This window comes from Bison bison, unplaced genomic scaffold (assembly GCF_000754665.1).
Source record: "Bison bison bison isolate TAMUID 2011002044 unplaced genomic scaffold, Bison_UMD1.0 scf7180017864380, whole genome shotgun sequence".
NCBI lineage: Eukaryota > Metazoa > Chordata > Mammalia > Artiodactyla > Bovidae > Bison > Bison bison.
Window position 1 is genome coordinate 5,312,646 of NW_011494952.1, and position 20,794 is coordinate 5,333,439.

At 38.9% G+C, this 20,794-nt stretch overlaps 1 protein-coding gene across 4 annotated transcripts in view; it reads left to right on the top strand.

Moving 5' to 3' along the window:
- Positions 1 to 20,794, top strand: part of RHOBTB1 (Rho-related BTB domain containing 1) — a 140,127-nt gene that overhangs the window by 14,148 nt on the left and 105,185 nt on the right. For all 4 annotated transcript variants that reach the window (XM_010857423.1, XM_010857422.1, XM_010857427.1 and 1 more), the window contains exon 2: positions 2,502 to 2,604. The gene's annotated coding sequence lies outside the window, so the exon portion shown is untranslated. The remainder of the gene's footprint in view (positions 1 to 2,501; positions 2,605 to 20,794) is intronic.

Below are 20,794 nucleotides of genomic sequence, written 5' to 3' on the forward strand. Positions count from 1 at the left end.
ACTGAAGATGACTCCAAGTGTTCAAGCCACAGAGGGTGGCAGCACCATTGATGTTAGGCAGGAAAAGAAAAGCAAATTCAGAAGACGCTGGGGAGGAGGATCCAGCCTGGAGAAGCGTCCAAAAAGACAACTTAAGCTGTGGGTGTGAATGAAATCGCTGCCAGGTGGAGAATCTGAAGGAAGGCCCATGCTTCAGGGGAGGAAGTAGAGGAGCCAGAAGAAAAAAATTGAGAGGAGTTTCCTGCGAGACTGGGACTTCTCTGGTGGTTCAGTGGTTAAGGCTCCATGCTTCCAATGCAAGGGACATGGGCTCAATCCCAGGGAACTAAGATCCCACGTGCCATGCATTGGAGCCAAGAAGATAATTTTTTTTAATAGTACATACATTTTAATTGGAGCTGGGCTTCCTGACAGCAGAGAAGGTGGAAAATCTACAAACATTTCAGTGCATATGAACTCTTATGTAGTATGTTCCAAGTGGTACAGCAGAAAGACCAGATATTACTTGCTCAGAGACTCAAAGAAAAAAAAAGTTTTTTAAGTGAGATTTCAAGGAAGTCAGGAAAACATGTGGATTTCAAGGAAGAGCCTCGTGCTGGGATGTGTTTCACTTACAGCGTGAATATAAGATCATATACCTTTCCCTTTCTCATCCTTTCCCTTTTGAAATGGCCCCACAAAATGGGCTGTGCGGCAGTCAGTACTATATCATATTTGGCCTCATTATCTTTGCTGCTTTACCCCCTGTTTATATTAATGAACACTGACTGGCCTAGGGTTGCAAGCCATCAGTGACTTCCTTCAGAAATTTCTCCTCACCGTTGAGAACGTGACTTCAGCTCAGGAGCTCCTATGTGTTTGTTAGGAAGGCGTGGCAAGGGAAGAGATTTGGATGACTTGTTACTTGGGAGTGAATTGTGCTTATAGTTAGGATTTCCCTAATTCAAGCTTCAGGTGTGCCTCTAGGAGTAAGACAATTTTCATAGCAGTAATAGATGGCCCTAGTGGTAAAGAACCCGCTTGTCACTGCAGGAGACGTTAAGAGACATGGGTTCGATCCCTGGGTCAGGAAGATCCCCTGGAGGAAGAAATGGCAACTCACTCCAGTACTCTTGCCTGGAGAATCCCATGGACAGAGGAGCCTAGAGGGCTATAGTCCATGGGGTCACAAAGAGTGGGACACGACTGAAGCAACTTGGCATGCCCTGCTGCTGCTGCTGCTGCTAAGTCGCTTCAGCCATGTCTGACTCTGTACGACCCCATAGACGGCAGCCCACCAGGCTCCCCTGTCCCTGGGATTCTCCAGGCAAGAACACTGGAGTGGGTTGCCATTTCCTTCTCCAATGCATGAAAGTGAAAACTGAAAGTGAAGTCTCTCAGTCGTCTCCGACTCCCAGCAACCCCGTGGACTGCAGCCCACCAGGCTCCTCCGTCCATGGATTTTCCAGGCAAGAGTACTGGAGTGGGGTGCCATTGGCATGCACTGCCTCCAAGCAAAAGTACCCTGTTTCTGAGCTTCAGGTTTGATCCCCAGTCAAGGAACTAAGATCCCTCAAGCTGCAGGGCAAATAAATTCATGCGCCACAACTAGAGAAGCCTGCATGCTGCAACAAAGACCCAGCACAAACAAGAAAAAGTATTATTTTGCCCTTCAATTTTCATAGTCATCAGCCCTATTCCTGTTAAATAGAATAATCCATTTTATTTCAATGCCCCTGTATCATGTTTTACATGCTTTAAATTTTTGATGAATTTCATATCAAGAGGATAAAATACTTGGCTTCTTTAGGGGAAGTAATGTATCTTTTCCTCTCTAATAGAAGATTAAGAAGAAACTGTGTCTTCCTTTTCCCTAAATTACCAAGAAACTTTATACCTTCGATCAAGTGCTAACCAATGTAGGTAGCATGTATACTTCTTCCTTTTTGACTCTCAACCCTTTTTTTTTTTTCTTGGCCACACTTCAAGGCATTTGGGATCTTAAATCCCCAACCAGGGATTGAACCTACTGAGTCTTAAACATTGGACCTCCAGGGAAGTCCCTGTTTTCTTATTTTTACTCACACTTCATTATTTTTCTTTTTGGGAGCCACCTCAGATCCTTACAACAGAGTCAGAGTATAAATAAATGAAACAGTTTTACTGTTGACTAAACATCTTTCTACTCATTGTCTCATTTGCTTGTGAGAGCAGTCCCTCAAATAGCTGGCATTAGTACCCTACAAGGCAGATGAAGAACCGAGCCTGAGTGAAGTGAAGGGCCTTCACTTCATGCAAATACCCAGTGGGATGCAGCCCCAGGTCTTCTTCCCCTAATGGGGGTAGTCATTCCAGCCTCTCTTGCTCAAACTCTCGTGGGCACCTGATTGATTTGTAAATAGCATACAGTTGGCTGGGATAGCACTCGTTCAGATGAGAAATCACTGATAGAACAAACTAGTATTTCTTGAGAAGTTTTCTCCTTGATGATGAAACATTCTGTGTTTGTATCTCCTACCCAGGTTGCGTAACCATCCAGAAACACACGATAAGAGTCCTCCTTCAGCAAGTATTCTTGATTAAGTCATGAAAATGGAATTGGAGCTTGTTTTTCCCCTTTGTATGGTAAGTAACTACTAATATGGATAGTTCTAATCTTCTCACAATATTAAAAACAAATGGAGCTACTTCTTGTGTGAAGATGGCATGACTTCTAATATCTAGATTTGCCATCGGTGTGTTTCATAGGAAAGAGAATGTTCAATTTATTTGCTCAGTTGTGGTTTGTGTCAATATGAAATATATATTATCTGGTTTAGAATTTTGAGTCATTTTGTTCTACGTAATGAGTTTTGGTCATTAAAATAAAAGAATTCTTCTACTCGCTTTATAAACAATTTTAAGATTCTTTACAGTAGCATCTTGTGCAGAAAATTGACATGTGGATGCTGAAAAGTCATGGCCACAAACAAGGAAGATTTAGAAATGCCAGATCTGTGCTGTGGCATTTCTCTTCATCCCAGATGTCCTAGTTTGGAGCATCCACCCCTTTGGCCTAGGAACTGACTGTCTTTAATTGGAAAAACTTATTATCATTTTGCAAGCAAGTGATTAGAACTCAGTCACCCCGAGTGAGTAACATCACCTTTTGAGGAAAGGGCTATTTTACTGAGTTTTCACCAGTGTATTGTGCCTACAGGACTTAAATTGCTTTGAGACACTTTACTCTCCTTTGTCCACACTCACAAAATCATTTATTTTCACACTTCATTGTATTTTTTCTGTATATGTTCTAGTGCATATTTAAAAGGAAAATTCTCTCTACATGTGTAGCTGTGAATGTTGCAAAATTTCATTTTTTCTAATGAATTAGGGAGGTGGTCATATTTGAATGTGTGGGAAGGCTGAATTACAGATAACTTTAAACAAATGTGGTTTTTATTACTTTAAACTACATATAGTAACTTCAACAAAACATTATAAAACAGAAATCCTTAAGGAGATTTCTCCATTGTAAGGAGACCTCTTACAATGAATCATATGAACATTTTGTTATTAGCATATAGATTGGGTGTATGTAGGAGCTTGTAAAGTGCCTGAGGTTCATTGAAAATAGCTTATTCTGTCTAAAAAGTGTACATAAGATTGAAAATAAATGTTTAAAACACCATATGTTATCTACCTATAAATAAAATGTTTGCAAAAAAAGGTAAACATCAGCCCAGCTCATGAGCAAATTATCAAAAGATTTTAAATTTATTGAAGTCTTAAATTAATGAGATATTACCACGTGTGCATAAATAACCTAAAGAATAAAATTTTCTTATCCTTCTCTCATATGGGTATTTGTGTTAATGAATCAGGATCCTATTTACACGATTAGTCCCTGAAGTAATTGCTTATTTGAAGAAGTCCTGTCTTATGGGTTTTCAGTTAATTAAATATATTTGCATTTTAGGCACACATTTTAAATTCTAAAGTCCTATTTTTCATAAGCCAGATTCAAATATGTTCGTGTGATAATATGTCTCATTAAGGCCCAAGTCTTTCATTTTTAAAGAAACTTTCAGAATAGCCATATGCATAAAATGCTTATTAATGAAGTCCAATCAATATTTTAGAAAAGTCAACCAATTAAATGTTTTCTTAGTTTAAATTTTCCTGTTTGTAACTGTGATTGCCATGCTGAACATACCTTTAATTTCTAATTTTTCAGTTAGCTTTATTTAATCAGTGTTTCTTTTTCCTGCTTAGATTTTGCATGGCAGTTTTTACCTTCTAATATGCCTTTGCAATTATAAGCATCCTTTTCCTGGAGACTAGCTTTTTCGAAGTATGTGCATATTAACATACTGATCCTGCCAACCCAACTGGGAGATTACTAAAATATGGAGCAAAACTTTTCTAATACTGAAGAACAAAGTATAGTAATTCACAAAGTTAGGTATGTTTTAAAAGGCATAGTTTCCTTATGATTTTAAAATATAAGAGAAATTGGGAATTTAAGTATGTAAGTTATTTAAAAAATCATAAATGCCTTCCTGGGATCAAAACTATGGTAATCTCATGGTGCTACCCTAGTTTGGAAGTTTGAAGAAGCTATTGAAGTTGTGGGGGGAGAAGCAACAGACGGACAGGCGAGATGAAGGGAGGGGAGAGGGAGAACGGGAGGATGCATGCAGGGGACCCAGGGTTTAAAACCAAAAAGCACAGCAAGGCCAGATGCTGAGAGAGGTGCAAAGGGACCCAATTCGGAAAGCAGATTTGAAATATCTGTTTTAAACCACACCTCACTGACCTCTCTAGGTGGTTATTTATTAGATGTTTCTCTAGTATACTGTTTATCTATTAGGCTTATTAATTCCTCTTTGCAAAGAAGATATAAGATGAAGAATCTGGATATAGATTCAAATTCCAGTCTAAGACTATATCTAACTCAAAAAAGGGTAGTAATAGAAAAAAAAAAAGAAGAAAAAAATGATATCCTACAATCATAATGTTATATTATGTCCGGTTTAGCAGTACTGCACAATAATGTCATTTTATTGTCATGAAAACAATCTGACATCCTGAAAAATATATACACTTTACAATAAAATAAATGTCATTCAATTAAATCTTACTGATTCATGTAAGCAATGATCTATGTCAAATGTAATACCAATAGTCTCCTCAGAAGATAACATTTTCTTTGTAGCTGGAATTGCCCTAAGGAAGCATTTCTTCTCATTTAGAGAAAGTAGGAATAAAGCACTTGTATTACCATTTGTATAAATTTTTAACACTGAATAAAATATTAGTGTTTAGTGTAATATTGATTCTCAACATAATACTCCTCCATAATGGCATGCTAATTGGGAAGAATTAAATCAGATCGATTCAAAAACCCTGAGAATGGATCATGTAACACTTGTAATTTTTTTCATTAGTTTTCAAAATTCCAATTAAAGTGGAATTAATCTGTAGAACAGAAATTCTGTGCACATGCACCATCTCTTCTTTCCCACTGCTCCACCCCACAGTGAAATACAGGCGTGAAGAGGGTGGGAAAGGGACTTCCCTGGTGGCCCAGTGGGTAGGATGTCACACTCTCAATGCAGGAGGCGCAGGTTCAATCCCTGATCAGGGAACTAGATCTCACATGCTGCAACTAAGATCTGGTACAGTCCAATAAGTTAAAAAAAAAAAAAAAAGAGGCGGGGGGAAAGAGGGCAGATCTTCACTTATGAGTTTCAACCATAGAAGAATAGCATTCAAGAGATAGGCGATCTATGTGCTCTGTAATTTACTAACTTCGAGCCTTAAACCTCTTGTAGTCACAGTTTCCTCATCAGTCATATTACTAATCTAATAGTACTAATCTCCCTCAAGTTGTTGAGGGAGTAAAACAGAGAGGCTCTCTCTCAACTAGGGGTGATTCTGCCCTTCAGGAGACATTTAGCAATGTCTGGAGATGGCCTCGGCTATCACAACTGGAGCGGGTATGTGTGCTGACATCTGGAGAGTAGAGGCCAAGGATGTTTCAAATCTTCCTAGGATGCACAGGATACCCCATCCCCACCCCCACCCCCCCACAAGGAAAAACTCATCCAGCCCAAAAGGTGGAACCACAACTGAGAAATCCTGGAGCAAAGTGAAGTAATATATGCAATGAGCACAGTGTCTGACATACAACAGGCTCTCCAATAAAAGTCAGCATAGTTATGATGTTACGGCTGTCATTATTTGAGAAAGGACTCCAAGTCACCTGCCTGGTATGGGGACTGAGTGAGCGATTCAGGAAGCCCATCCCAGCAGTCAGTTGTGCCTGTCTGCTAAGTCATCTACTTGGGGCGGCCAATTTTTAAGTGTTTTTAGAAACAGACTGACCCACTTAATATGTGACTAAGGCTTATAAATTGTATCGTACCAAAGTTCAAGGGCTATCATTTAATTTTTACTTTCTTAGAAATTAGAAGAAAATAGGGAAAGACAAATAACCTATAGTAACAGGTGACTTTTACTTTTTAATTTCTGCTGTTAGTAATAGCTGAGGAGTCTCCTGACAATCATTTACTTTATAAAATAAACTGATGTTTGGACAAATGGCTAGGAAATATGGTCTTCTCATTAATAAAAGATCCTGATTAACTGCTTATATGGTACATGAACAGTATCAGTTTCAAAACCAGTTGACTGCAACCATATAGTTTTAGCTTAATGTTAAAACATTTTAAGGAAGGCAAAATTCTTGCTTAATACAAGATTGTTTTGGTAAAGAATCCACCTGCACTGCAGGAGATCCTGGTTTGATTCCTGGGTCGGGCAGATCCGCTGGAGAAGGGATAGGTTACCCACTCCAGTATTCTTGGGTTTCCCTTATGGCTCAGCTGGTAAAGAATCCACCTGCAATGTGGGAGACCTGGGATCGATCCCTGGGTTGGGAAGATGCCCCGGAGAAGGGAAAGGCTACCCACTCCAGTATTCTGGCCTGGAGAATTCCATGGACTGTATAGTCCATGGGGTGTCAAAGAGTCAGACAAGACTGAGCGACTTTCACTTTCTTAGGTCAAAAAGATCTGAGCTTGAATTTCACACCATTAAGCTCTGTGATTTTGAATAATTTGCCTAACTTCTCTGAGTTTAGTTCCCTTATCTGTTTAATAGGCATAAAATTACTGTAACATGGGTAATAGGTATGTTAGGTGACAACTGTAATTCTCTCAGTAATATATAGTTACTGAGAATTAAATGAGACATCTAGAATTTAATATATATTAGCAGTGACTAAATGGTAGCCGTTATTATTTTCATTATTATTATTTCTTCTAGGAACCTTGCACTATTTTTCAGAGCCAGCAGTTCTCATTCTAAAGAATGATAACTATGATGTAGAGGCAAGTTTTTTATTAATGGGGAAGCTTAAATTAGTTCTATTACCTCAACTAACAAAATCCTAGACTTGCTTCAATAAATTTGATTTAAAAGAAAAAAAGAAAACATGGGTATTATATATGGAAATTTCCAGTGAGAATTTTTTAAGGAAGCAGTGGATTTTCTAAATTAAAGAATGAATGATGTGCACATTTTCCTCTCATATTTTAATATAGTTGGTAATCCACTTTTTAATTAGCCACCTAATTATAATTCAATAGAAATTTCCCTAGGTGAACGTAGTAACCTACTTCAGAGAGAAATGGTGCTTTGAGTAGGCACTCCTACTGTGAATTTTGACACTTTTTCAGGTCCAGTTTGTTCCAAACCTAAACTGCCCAAGAGAAATGGAGAGAGCTCTGTTTCATAACCTAATAATTCTGACTGCCAGGAAGGATGATTGCAAAGCTAAATTCACCTTCTATCAGAATTTTTATTTCTCCATTTCTTTGTTTCTTGAAGAAGACTCAACTATTTTTTTCTTCCCATTAGTCATGTTTTAAATTTGAAAATAAAAACACAAATAGTCTGAACTATGACTCCCTTCATTTTTCTTGCTGATTTACAGTCTTAACTTTTCAAGTTTCCTTAAGTTCCAAATGAAAGGTCTTGATTTTTGTTTCTTGGGTGGTCTTTTGTGGTTTTTTTGGCTTCCAGGACCAAAAAGTACTTGAAGAGACAATTCCAACATCATAATAGGCATCTGTTTATTTTCATAACCCAGACCCCATGTTAAGGAGGGAGTTTTTTTTTTAAATCTTACTTAGCAATAGATCTGGAGAAGGCAATGGCAACCCACTCCAGTACTCTTGCCTGGAAAATCCCATGGACAGAGGAGCCTGGTAGGCTGCAGTCCATGGGGTCATGAAGAGTCAGACACGACTGAGCGACTTCACTTTCACTTTTCACTTTCATGGATTGGAGATGGAAACGGCAACCCACTCCAGTGTTCTTGCCTGGAGAATCCCAGGGATGGGGGAGCCTGGTGGGCTGCCATCTATGGGGTCGCACAGAGTCGGACAAGACTGAAGCGACTTAGCAGCAGCAACAGTAGCAATAGATATTCAATGTTCCCAAAATTTACATTTGTTTAATCACTGGTTATTCATGAACTTATTCTAAAATATTTTCAAACCTGACATTTGGTGCTGAGGAAATGAATCGACTGCTTTATTGAACTCTCTCTTCCAACCAGTTTTAACTTTGTGTAGTTACAACTTCAATGTCTTTGCATATAATTTTCAACTCTTGTCTCTTAATTTCTGGTTCATATTCATTAAACTTACACAGACAGGAGAGTTGAATTTTTCATTTTAATTAGTTTATCTCCTTGCTTCCACCTTTGCACCCTAGAGTGTATTTTATTTTTTTACTTTTTCCTTTATATTGGAGTACAGTTAACAATGTTGTGTTAGTATCAGGTATACAACAAAGTGAATCAGTTACACATATACACGTATCTCTTCTTTTTCAGATTCTTTTTCCATTTAGGTTATTACAAAATATTGAGCAGTGTTCCCTGTGCTATACAGTAGGTCCCTGTTGGTTATCTATTTTAAACATAGCAGATGTACATGTCAATCCCAAACTCCCAATCTACCAATAAAATATAAGTCAGGTCATTCTGCTCCTTGACTCAAAACTCTCCAGTGATTCCCTGTTTCAATCAGAGTAAAATCTAGAGCCTAACAATGGTCCTCTATGTGTCAGCCCACCTATGTTTCAGCCCACCAGGTCCACCCTGTCTTCCTGCCATCCACCTCCACATTAAATCCACTCTAATTGTAACCAAAAGTGGGGTCTGGCTGCTGGCTGCTCAAAAGACATTAAAGAGGCAAGGCTGATGGAAAGGAAAGTTTGCTTGCTTTTGGATGTCAGCAACCAGAGGAGAAGGCAAACTCCTGTCTTTCAAAGGCCAATTCCCTCCCCACTTCTCCCAACTACATCCAGTGGGCAGGAGCTTTCATAGGCAGAGGGAGGGGGCTTCAAGCTGAAACAGCATGGTCAGCTCTGACAGTCATCTTGAAATGGTCACCAGTGGTCTGTGATGATTACCAGTATCATGTTGATTGTTATAAGTACAATTAATATCCAGCTCCAGGGTCAGTTTGTTTCCATTTCCTTGAGGCCAGTTTTAGGAATTGTGGCAGCTTACATCATGGCTACGGTCTGGTCATCATGTAGTTAACATCTTCCACCTGGTGGGGGTTTTAGTATAACTCACAACCTCACAGGATAGGGCTCAGAATATTATCTATAGCCCTTGAGAAGGAACTAAAGGTAACTCTGCTTACTAACCATTAATGCTTTGTCCTGTTTGACTGCTTTTCTTTTGTTAGGCATTTTCTCACTTCTGTGATTAAACTTAATGTTTGGTTTCCCTGTTGGCTCAGTGGTAAAGAATCTGCCTGCAATGTAGGAGACCTGGTTCAGTCCCTGGGTCAGGAAGATCCCTTGGAGAAGGGAATGACTACCCACTCCAGAATTCTTGCCTGGAGAATCCCATGGACAGAGGAACCTGGCAGGCTACAGTCCATGGGGTTGCAAAGAGTTGGACATGACTGAATTGCTAACACTTTCACTTTTCACTTTGGCTAAAGCTTTTCCATGGGCAAGAAGCAGGCTGAGGACATGGGGGCTGGGGGAAAGGACTAAAGGGTCCTTCTCTGTTTCACAACTGCTCTGGCTTCCCTACAGTTCTGCCAGCACAGGAGGCATGTTCCTGCCTCAGGGCCTTTGCACATGCTCTGTCCTATCTGGGACATCCTTCCCAGGGAACCCACATGACCTGCTCTTTCCTCTCCTTCAAGTTTTTCCTCAAATGTTGACTCCTCAGTACACTCTTCACTGATCACCCTTGTAAGATGCAACCCCTTCCCACAACCCCTATTTTCCCTCCCTGATATGTTTCTCGGCATGATAACCACCATCATCTGATAAACTGTATAACTGACTTATTTATTACTCATTTATTTCTTGTCTGTCTCCCAGGACTAGAATGTAAGCTCCATGAGGGCAGTGTTTTTTGTTGGTTTGGGCTGGTATCTAGCAGACAGCTGATATTAGTTACATTGAACTAAAGTAGAATTGTTGCCTTACTGACCTTAGTGTCTTTCAAAGCCTTAATTTGCCTCTTCCGTTTTTTCTTCTGGTGCTCTGTTCCTTTAGGAAAATGTCAATCCCCTTAACCAAGATTAGGATTTAGGAAATAGTTTCACTGTGTTTCCTTTTGATCTCTGATAAACTTCAAGTGGGAGAGGTATGCATTTTAGCCATATTCCTTTTCCTGTTACTTTTCCCATTAGACAAGGAGACCATTATCACCAAAATGGTAAAGGGACTGGGACAGATTAGATTCCTGATCACAACACTCCTGGGGGAATCCTGATGGAAAAAAGAGATACATGGAAATGCCAAGTTCTACAAACAGTTAAATGAAAGACAGTGGGAGGGTTATTTTCCTTTGGACTTAGGTAGATTTTTTTCTAGCACACATGTTCCTAACGTAAATATAGAGCCTTAAACCTGATTTGAGAAAATACCTACCTCCTGATGACAAGAAAGCCATAAATATAGTTCATGACCAAAGATTAGTCACTGTTTATTATTGCTGGTGACACATGATACATAGGGAAGGTCTGGCAGTATTTCAGATTTCTCCAGCCAGCCATTTGTCATTTCATAGTGGAAGATGAGGAGGTATTTCTATATTAACGGCCCCTATAAAAGGGAAGTGAGTGGAGAAATGCCTGATGTGTTTTATCATTGAGAGTCAAAGGGACACCTGACAATGTTAAAAATGTGCTGAGTGGATTACAGCACATTTTGGTACAAGTTGGTCTTCTAAATAATAAGACTCCATTAAAGAGGAAGAGCAAGAAAAGGTAGAAGAGTAAGGGAAATATGTTTTCTGCTGCATAGTTCTCCCTTGTGCCCTTGAACAACATTTCTGGACTCGAGCTGAGACACAGGAGCTTGATTTATCTCTAAAGCCTGTAACGTTTTGAGCGGCATGATATCCCCAAAACCCTGCTATTTGAGCTGCACTCCTGTCCCAGCACAGAACATTTCCAGCTCAGATCTGTTCAACGCAATCTGCAGAGACGTGATGCCCCTCCCCGCCAACTTCACATCACTTCCCAATTTCAATTCATAATTTAGGATAAACCAAGTCACAGAGCATGTTCATCACTTCCACCTGATCAAAAAATTCACACCCATATCTGCTTCATAACTACGATGTCTATACACGTTGAAAGACATCAGGCTCTTTGGGAGAGAACTTTAAAGTTCTCTTTAAAAAGTGGAGTTGGGGATGTGAACAGCCAAGAATTTTTTCTTGGAAATGTTGGTGCTGAGGAGTTTTTAACATAAGCAGTAACTCCTGTGATGCTCTGCAGAATTCCAAAGACACTGATAAAAATTAAAATAAAAAGCCTCAGCTTGGTTATATGTATGCTTCAATAGGCAAAGAGATATATTTAATGCAGAGGGTGTTGAATCTGAATTAGTACAAATATTATTAATTTAATGTTCATACTGCATTTTATGGTTTATAAACTGCTTAGCAATAATTTTATATATTTTCCCTCACAGCACCACTGTAAAATATATCAGCATTTTATTTTTCCCATTTTATAGATGAGGCAACCTTTAATAAGTGATCTATTTCTTTCCTGTGCATATTGGTTAACTGGTAAATGATTAATTTATGTCTACATGAACTTCATCATGCAGAGTATTTATTTTAGTGTGAGTTGGTATTTATTTTACCCGCAAAGCATTACAGTATCCAATTATGTATGCATGTTTTAAAGGCAGTAAAGCAGCCACCGGTAGTTAATGCAACATTAAGTCAGAGATTTTAAATCCGCAGTAAATTCTGAGTTAGAGTATTTAAATCAACCATCCTCCTTTCACCCAGCCCTGGTCCATGTGGGTGAGAAACGGTCCTTCTATAAAATGACCATGTGGCACTTGTCCAATGACACAGAAAAGTTATATTGAGATTTTCAGAGTTTCAAATCTTAACTGTAAAATAAAGAACCTAAAGGCTTATAACTACATTTGGCAAGAGTCTGGAGGAGCAGACAAATCTGATCAGTGACTTCTGCCCACAGCATAACGTGAATGTGGAGTTTCTAGCCGGGTCTCTTCCTTTTTCCATCTTTATTTTTCTGCCTTCATTTCTTCCTTTCCTTTATCAATTTTTGCATCAGTGAGATGGTTGCTGTGGCTGCCTATATGGAGACGATGCTAATCTAATCACACCTAACATAATTAAACCTCATGTTAAGGTTTAATAAAAAGGGAAACACCTTCTGCAACACTGTCATTTGCATTATTTACCCATAATGTGGTCTACTGTGTTATACCCAAAACTGCCTCTCTCAATGGGTGCAGCACTTGCAGTCCAAGATTCTCAGAAAGGTCATTTGTATAAATGTGGATGGACCTGGAGTCTGTCATACAGAGTGAAGTCAGTCAGAAAGAGAAAATCTCATATATTAACACACATATACAGAATCTAGAAAAATGGCACAGGGCAAGAATAGAGACGCAGACATAGGAAACAGAAGGGGAGGGTGGGATGAATTAGGCGAGTAGGAGTGAGACATGTGTAAACCAGACAGCTAGTGCAAGCTGCTATGTAACACAGGGAGCTTAGTCGGGTGCTCTGTGATGACCCAGAGGGATGGGATGGAAGGGGCAGGAGGGAGGCTCAAAGAGGGACAGCATGTATGTACGCACAGAGGTGATTCACTTCACTGGACAGCAGAAACTAACACAACATTGTAAAGCAATTATACTCAGTAAAAAAAAAAAAAAAAAATTAAGCATCCTAGGCACTGACTCAGTTAGATCCCTCCAATATTTCACCACTCTCATCTTAGTCAAAGGACCAAAAGGTTCAGTCATTTTATAAGTCAACATTTTTTAATCAATTAAAATGTGCTTTCTTTTCATGATAATTTATAGTATACCATTCTCCTCCATTTATTGACCCCAAGACTCTTCTATTCAGCCAACAAAGGATTCTAAGATAAAAAATTACTTGCAGAAGGTCACTGCCATAATTTCGCAGGCAAAATTTCAAAGTCTAAATACTGCCATGAAAGTGAAAGTTGCTCAGTGGAGTCCAACTCTTTGCAACCCCAAGGACTATACAGTCCATAGAATTCTCCAGGCCAGAATACTGGAGTGGGCAGCCTTTCCCTTCTCCAGGGATCCTCCCAACCTAGGGGTTGAACCCAGGTCTCCCACATTGCAGGAGGATTCTTTAGCAGCTGAGCCACAAGAATACTGAAGTGGGTAACCTATCCCTTTTCCAGCAGATCTTCCTGACCCAGGAATCAAACCAGGGTGCGGATTCTTTACCAACTAAGTTATCAGCAAAGCCCAAATACTGCCATATTAGCTGTCAAAGGCAGATGATTTAAAACATATTGTGTGTGTTAGGTATTTAAACTCTTTCAGAATCCATAAACTGCCTGTTTGAAAATCAAAATGTATTCTTTAAACTAAAAGAGTACCTAAAAATTCAGGAAGTGCTATAATATGAATTTTGTGAAAATAACTTTTCTTATTAAAAATGTACTTACATTAAAAATGAAATGAACCATAAACTCCATTTCATCAGATCTACCAATAACACAATGTATCATGGAGTAATATTTTTTCATTTGTGTCATTCATTATGGGATGTATTGTACAGTATCTATTTAATCAAGGCATAGAAATTTTAAAAATGATTTTTTTTTACAACAAGGAGCATTATCACAGAGGAATGTCATTGAAATATTATCCCCAGGCTACTTGCTTGGAGATCAGTTATAAAAGGAATCAGCATCTCAGTGTGCAGGATTGTAATTCTGACTTAGATATACTTGACCCTTAAATGGATACTGGGGATTCTTTTCATATAATGAAGACAGAAAGAAATTGGGAGATTTTAGCCATCTCACTCTGTTATAAAAATGGAAAAATATACATATAATGGAAATATTTCAAAATACGAGTGTAATATACAGAGTATACAAATTTCACCCTTTTAAAAATCCCTCTAACTAAATACCCAAATGAAATGCCATTATAGCTTCCTTCATATGCAGTGGTTCCAATATCGAAAAATCCAAGGCTTTTCCCAGTCCAAAACTTTTTAGATAGCATTTATCCTTCCTATTAACATTTTTTTGACCCATACTGCAGCTTCTACATTGAACATATCATTTTCCTCTGAGAACTGCATGTCCTTACACAGCCGTACAGGAGAACTGTGAACTTACATCACTTTCTGGTGTGACAAAGGACTAAGTGGGCAGAGAACCAGATAAGACTCCCATGCACTTGCTCGTTCACCACCACCCCTCACTGAACATGAGACGTAAAGGCATATCCCCTTATTGTGAATGTCGAACTGGGCTTGATTTCCAGGTTCTCAGTCCCGTAATTCCCAGGACCCATTATTATGGCATTTCTGTTTTCATTGATTTTCATCTTTTTATATAATTCTGTTAGCTTCTGCCAAAAAGAAACATTTCGAGGAAGGATTCTTATAGGGAAAAACTGAAAAATAATAATGATGCTGAGTGAAAACACTGTATTCCTTTTCATAGAGAGAGCTTATCAAGTATTCATGATATTTCAGAACCACATTTGGAGAAGTTGCTGAAACTTAATCTCGCTTCCAGATAAAGTCAGCACAGCATTTATACAATTATTATCTAGTATTTCCTCGCAAACTAATAAACAGTATTTCAGCTAAAACTTGAGCTTTATTCTACAAAGAATCTAAAACTTCTTACAAGGAAGCATTCCTTATCCATCAGAAGTTGGTACAGAGAAAGGAAAATTCAAAGCGGCAAATATGGGCAGTGCCTTTCCATCACCGACAGAGTAAGAAGATCCCAGCCCAAGAGCATGGGTCTCTAGAGCATGTGGCAATTGTACGCCTAGAGAGAGAGGAGTCCGTTAGGATGCCATGGCTTTGAATCAGTCATTTATACCTGCCAACCTGTTTCCCTGGTTCTGAACCAAGATTCATTTGGTAACCAGTTCACTGGTTACAATTATTCTTCACATATACTTATCTCTGCTGCTGCTGCTGCTGCTGCTAAGTCGCTTCAGTCTTGTCCGACTCTGTGGGACCCCATAGACGGCAGCCCACCAGGCTCCCCTGTCCCTGGGACTGTCCAGGCAAGAACACTGGAGTGGGATGCCATTTCCTTCTCCAATGCATGAAAAGTGAAACAAGTCGCTCAGTCGTGTCCAACTCCTAGCGACCCCATGGCATGCATGGAGCCTACCAGGCTCCTCCGTCCATGGGACTTTCCAGGCGAGAGTACTGGAGTGGGGTGCCATTGCCTTCTCCATACTTATCTCTACATCTCATCAACTCAATGGACATGAGTTTCAGCAAACGGCAAGAGATAGTGAAGGGCAGGGAAGCCTGGCGTGCTGCGGTCCATGGGGTCTCTACAAGTTGGATACGACTGAACAACATCTCTATCTATGCCAATGGGGAGAAAATACAGCAGTCAATGTAACTATCAGCTTGATAGATACATTTCTTATTGTAAAGTTGGCATTCTGCTGTAAACAGCTTTTAAATTCATGTGAATATTGTCAGTGAGCACATTTTGAAGTCATATAATTCTCAGTTGCACATACGGAGGTAGAAGTTCCATTTCTGGAACATGAGGCTAGATGGAGACAGTCATTTCTCATCCCATATATTTGCGTATAAAATACGGCCACTCCCATACGTACTTTCGCAATGCCTTCCCCACCCTACAAGAAAAAGAACTCATGCTTGTAGGAGATAACAGTGAGTCTAACACTGTCCTCAGAGAAATAAAGTTCCGTACACAGGTTCACCCAGCCAGTAATAGAGGTGAGAATAAAACGCAGGTCTGACAGATGTACTTTGATGTACTTTGACCTAACCTCTTCACTTACTTTCTATAACTAGCAACTCAGGCCCTGGAGAGAAGCAAATAAAGCCAGTCCCCTGGCTGCCAGAGAATAAACACTGGTTCTGTTGGCTATTTTTTCTAAGCAACTCTAAACCCAAGATCTTACCCAAGAAGTGATACTCTTACCTCTATGGATGTTTGGGGAAACCTTGTCTGATCGTTTAGCTATATACATAATGTTTTGGATTCTGATTTAAAAATGAACACTATGACCAACCCAATAAATAGTAATATCAATTCAAGGTAGTGTGTGCAGTGGTGATGAATTCTAGGGAGCAGGATTTGTTGAGAAAGGTTGGCATACTAGGAGAGCATACAGAGGAGAAAGCAGTCTTCTTAGGATAGAAAAAAGAAAACAAGAAGCCAAAGCGGAAAGAAAAAAAAAGGTATCTGTGCTTTATGTGCACATACATGTGCACATTCTATAAGTATATGAAATAACTTGCAAACATAAAAATTTAAAAATAAAAATGTACACTATTAACACAAAGACATGTGTTCATAGTGAACTTAATTTCTTGAACATTCCTTATCAGGGAACTGGAAGAGCAAAGAGAAACAACAATTATTTTAGCAGTTACATAACTGTCCCTCATTGTCTATTCATTATCTCGTTATTTGGCCTGCCTACAGAATTAGTTATGAGTCCAGTTCCAGTGATCTCATTGTGTTAACTGACCACATCACATTTGATTGTTTACAAGCACACATTTGTATTATGTACCTAACATTAATCTGAAAAAGGTCTTAAATCTATTTAACTGGACCTGGTAGGAGAGTACTCCTAACGAATTATAAGCTTAGTGATGCACAGATGAAATATTCTGGATTTTGATCATGCATATTAGGTATTAGATGTATTCCAGTCAGCCTTCTGTATCTGCAGGTTCCAAATCCACAGACTGTGCATCCTCAGATTCAACCAACTGCAGATCGAAAATATTCAGGAAAAAAAATTCCAGAAAGTTCCAGAAAACAAAACTTGAATTTGCCATGCCAGCAACTGTGTTGCTTAAGCAACATCACATTTACATTGTATTTACAACTATTTACATAGCATTTACATTATATTAGGTATTATAAGTAATCCAGAGATAATTTAAAGTATACAAGAGGACGTGCATAGGTTATATGTGAATACTATTCTATTTTATATAAGGGACTTGAGTACTGTCGGATTTTACTATCTATGGGGTCCTGGTAGCAATCCCCTACACATACCAAGGGATAACTGTATGTCATGTCATGTCTTCAATGTCATTTTGGAGATTATTTTTTCATCTTAAAAAATAATAGGTATCAAATGTCATTTATTATTCTGATTTAATGAGATCATCTTTCCATCTCCCAATGAACTCTTTGCTTAAACTAGTTCAAATGTTAGAACCTTTTCTTAAAAAAAAAAAAAAAAAAGATCATCACTTAAGATTGAAATAATATATCTAAACCAGGGATTCATTTCAGTGTTTAGCATATCTCCTCACTTCCAATAAATTCTTCCTAATATCTAACTCAGTTCTTTCCCAAAATGTCCTCTTACAAGCAATGTCCCACTAAATCATCTTCCTCAGTCTGGATTTTTCATCCCTGTAATGCTTGCTTTGAATCTACATTCTTTTCCCATTCTCCCAGGCCTCCAGGTTTCCTCTAGGCCAGTATTTCTATTAAGAAATTAGTCTCCTCTGTGTTACTGACAGCAGCATTTCAGTTGCCAGGATTGTTTCTTTTGAACAGAAGACCCAAAGGGTGCTTCCCTCATTTTAGCCCCACTGTTTCTATGATTCAACCCCCAAATAATTTTTTCAGAATTCCTTCAGAAATGAAACACTCATTAAAAACAAAAAGAAACAAAAAAGAGCTATTTCAAAAAGAGGGCTAAGCTTCAAAAAAATGGTAAACAGAGACTTCCCTGGTGGTCCAGTGGTTAAGACCATGCTTCCTCTACAGGGGGCACGGGTTCAATCCCTGGTCAGTGAACTAAGATTCCACATGCAGTGCAGTGTGGCCAAAAGATATCAATAAGTAAACAGAAGAAGAGAGTGAATCATTTTCTTCCCTGGATGCTATTTTGAATGGAGACAGGAAGATGAGCTAAATGACCTCTTGATGATCCCCCAGCCCTGTGATTTTGTGATCATTTTAGCTTCCGGCACTTCCTCTTCTCTGAACACTAAAATCTAATCTGCCCTAAAATATGGGAGTGTTTAACAAATGAAAACCTTTTAATGGAAGAGAGAGTCTGCCTGTTTCCTTGGAAGTAATTTCCTTAATAATTGCTTATATTTATATTCAAGGCAGCCCGTACTGAATCATTAAACCCAAAGAAAGTCATAAAAGAAAAATTAGCAGACATACTATGTAATGATACGAGATTTATTTCTTGACTTTTCCCTTTGTTTCTCTGCGTGAGAAACATTTATTCCTATAAATGGTTAAAGGACTCATGAACTCTGCTCGGCTAAACCTAAAAATCATCCTTGACACCACGGCAATGGTTTCAGTTTAGACAAGAGAGCTTTGTGAACGTCAGTGAACATTTTACTTCCACGGCTACCTTCTGAGCAGCGTTGCCACGGAGCAGATTACATCTGACAAGGCTGTTTGGTGAAGATTAGCAGCAGGTAGATTAAGCAGTCCTTGAGCCTACCATTTAATCCACCACTAGTGGTTTTAAGCACTAAGCCAATGATGCTACTTGGAAGCACAACAATTAGCTTATTAGTTCTTGTTACTTTGTAAGCAGCTATTTTTGAACCAGGAGAGAACTTTGAAAATAATTGCTACTGATGAATAGTTAAACACAGACCTCTTCCAATATCAGATGGATGACCTGGTTGACTCTAGATTCAGATGCCACTGTTATTATTACATGATTATGACTAACAATGATTATGGTAAGACCATTCCATTAAGTACCAGAGCTAAGCTTCCTGTGCATGACAGCAGTTTCCCACTAGCTATCTATTTTACACATGGTAGTGTATATATGGCAATCCTAATCTCCCAACAATAAAATAGTGTAAATAAGCTACAGGAAGTGAAGGAGGAGACGTCAAAATTTGACTCTGGTGGGACTCGAAACCACAACCTTTGAATAACCACACCCGGGCAGGCAAGAAGTCCAATGTGCTATCGACTGTGCCACAGAGAGAACTAAAATGGACAGCAATGGGTGAATTTAATTCAGATGACCATTATATCTACTACTGTGGGCAGGAATCCCTTAGAAGAAATGGAGTAGCCATCATGGTCAACAGTCTGAAATGCAGTACTTGGATGCAATCTCAAAAACGACAGAATGATCTCTGTTTGTTTCCAAGGCAAACCATTCAGTATCACGGTAATCCAAGTCTATGCCCCGACCAGTAACACTGAAGAAGCTGAAGTTGAATGGTTCTATGAAGACCTACAAGACCTGTTAGAATTAACACCCCAAAAAAATGCCCTTTTCATTATAGGGGACTGGAATGCAAAAGTAGGACATCAAGAAATAACTGGAGTAACAGGCAAATTTGGCCTTGGAGTACAGAATGAAGCAGGGCAAAGGCTAATAGTTTGCCAAGAGAACGCACTGGTCATAGCAAACACCCTCTTCCAACAACACAAAAGAAGACTCTACACATGGACATCATCAGATGGCCAACACCAAAATCATATTGATTATATTCTTTGCAGCCAAAGATGGAGAAGCTCTATACAGTCAGCAAAAATAAGACTGGGAGCAGACTGTGGCTCAGATCATGAGCTCTTTATTGCCAAATTCAGACTTAAATTGAAGAAAGTAGGGAAAACCACTAGACCATTCAGGTATGACCTAAATCAAATCCCTTATGATTAAGTAGAAGTGAGAAATAGATTCAAGGGACTAGATCTGATAGACAGAGTGCCTGATGAACTATGGACAGAGGTTCGTGGTTCGTGACATTGTATAGGAGACGGGGATCAAGACCGGGAGGAGGGTTCAGGATGGGGAACACATGTATACCTGTGGCGGATTCATTTTGATATTTGGCAAAACTAATACAATTATGTAAAGTTTAAAAATAAAATTAAATTAAAAAAAAAAAGACCATCCCCAAGAAAGAGAAATGCAAAAAAGAAAAATGGCTGTCTGAGGAGGCCTTACAAATAGTTGTGAAGAGAAATGAAAAGCAAAGGAGAAAAGGAAAGATATACCCATTTGAATGCAGAGTTCCAAAGAATATCAAGGAGACATAAGAAAGCCTTCCTCAGTGATCAATGCAAAGAAATAGAGGAAAACAACAGAATGGGAAAGACTAGAGATCTCTAGTCAAGAAAATTAGAGATACCAAGGCAAGTTTTCATGCAAAGATGGGCACAATAAAGGACAGAAATTGTATGGACCTAACAGAAGCAGAAGATACTAAGAAGAGGTGGCAAGAATACACAGAAGAACTGTACAAAAA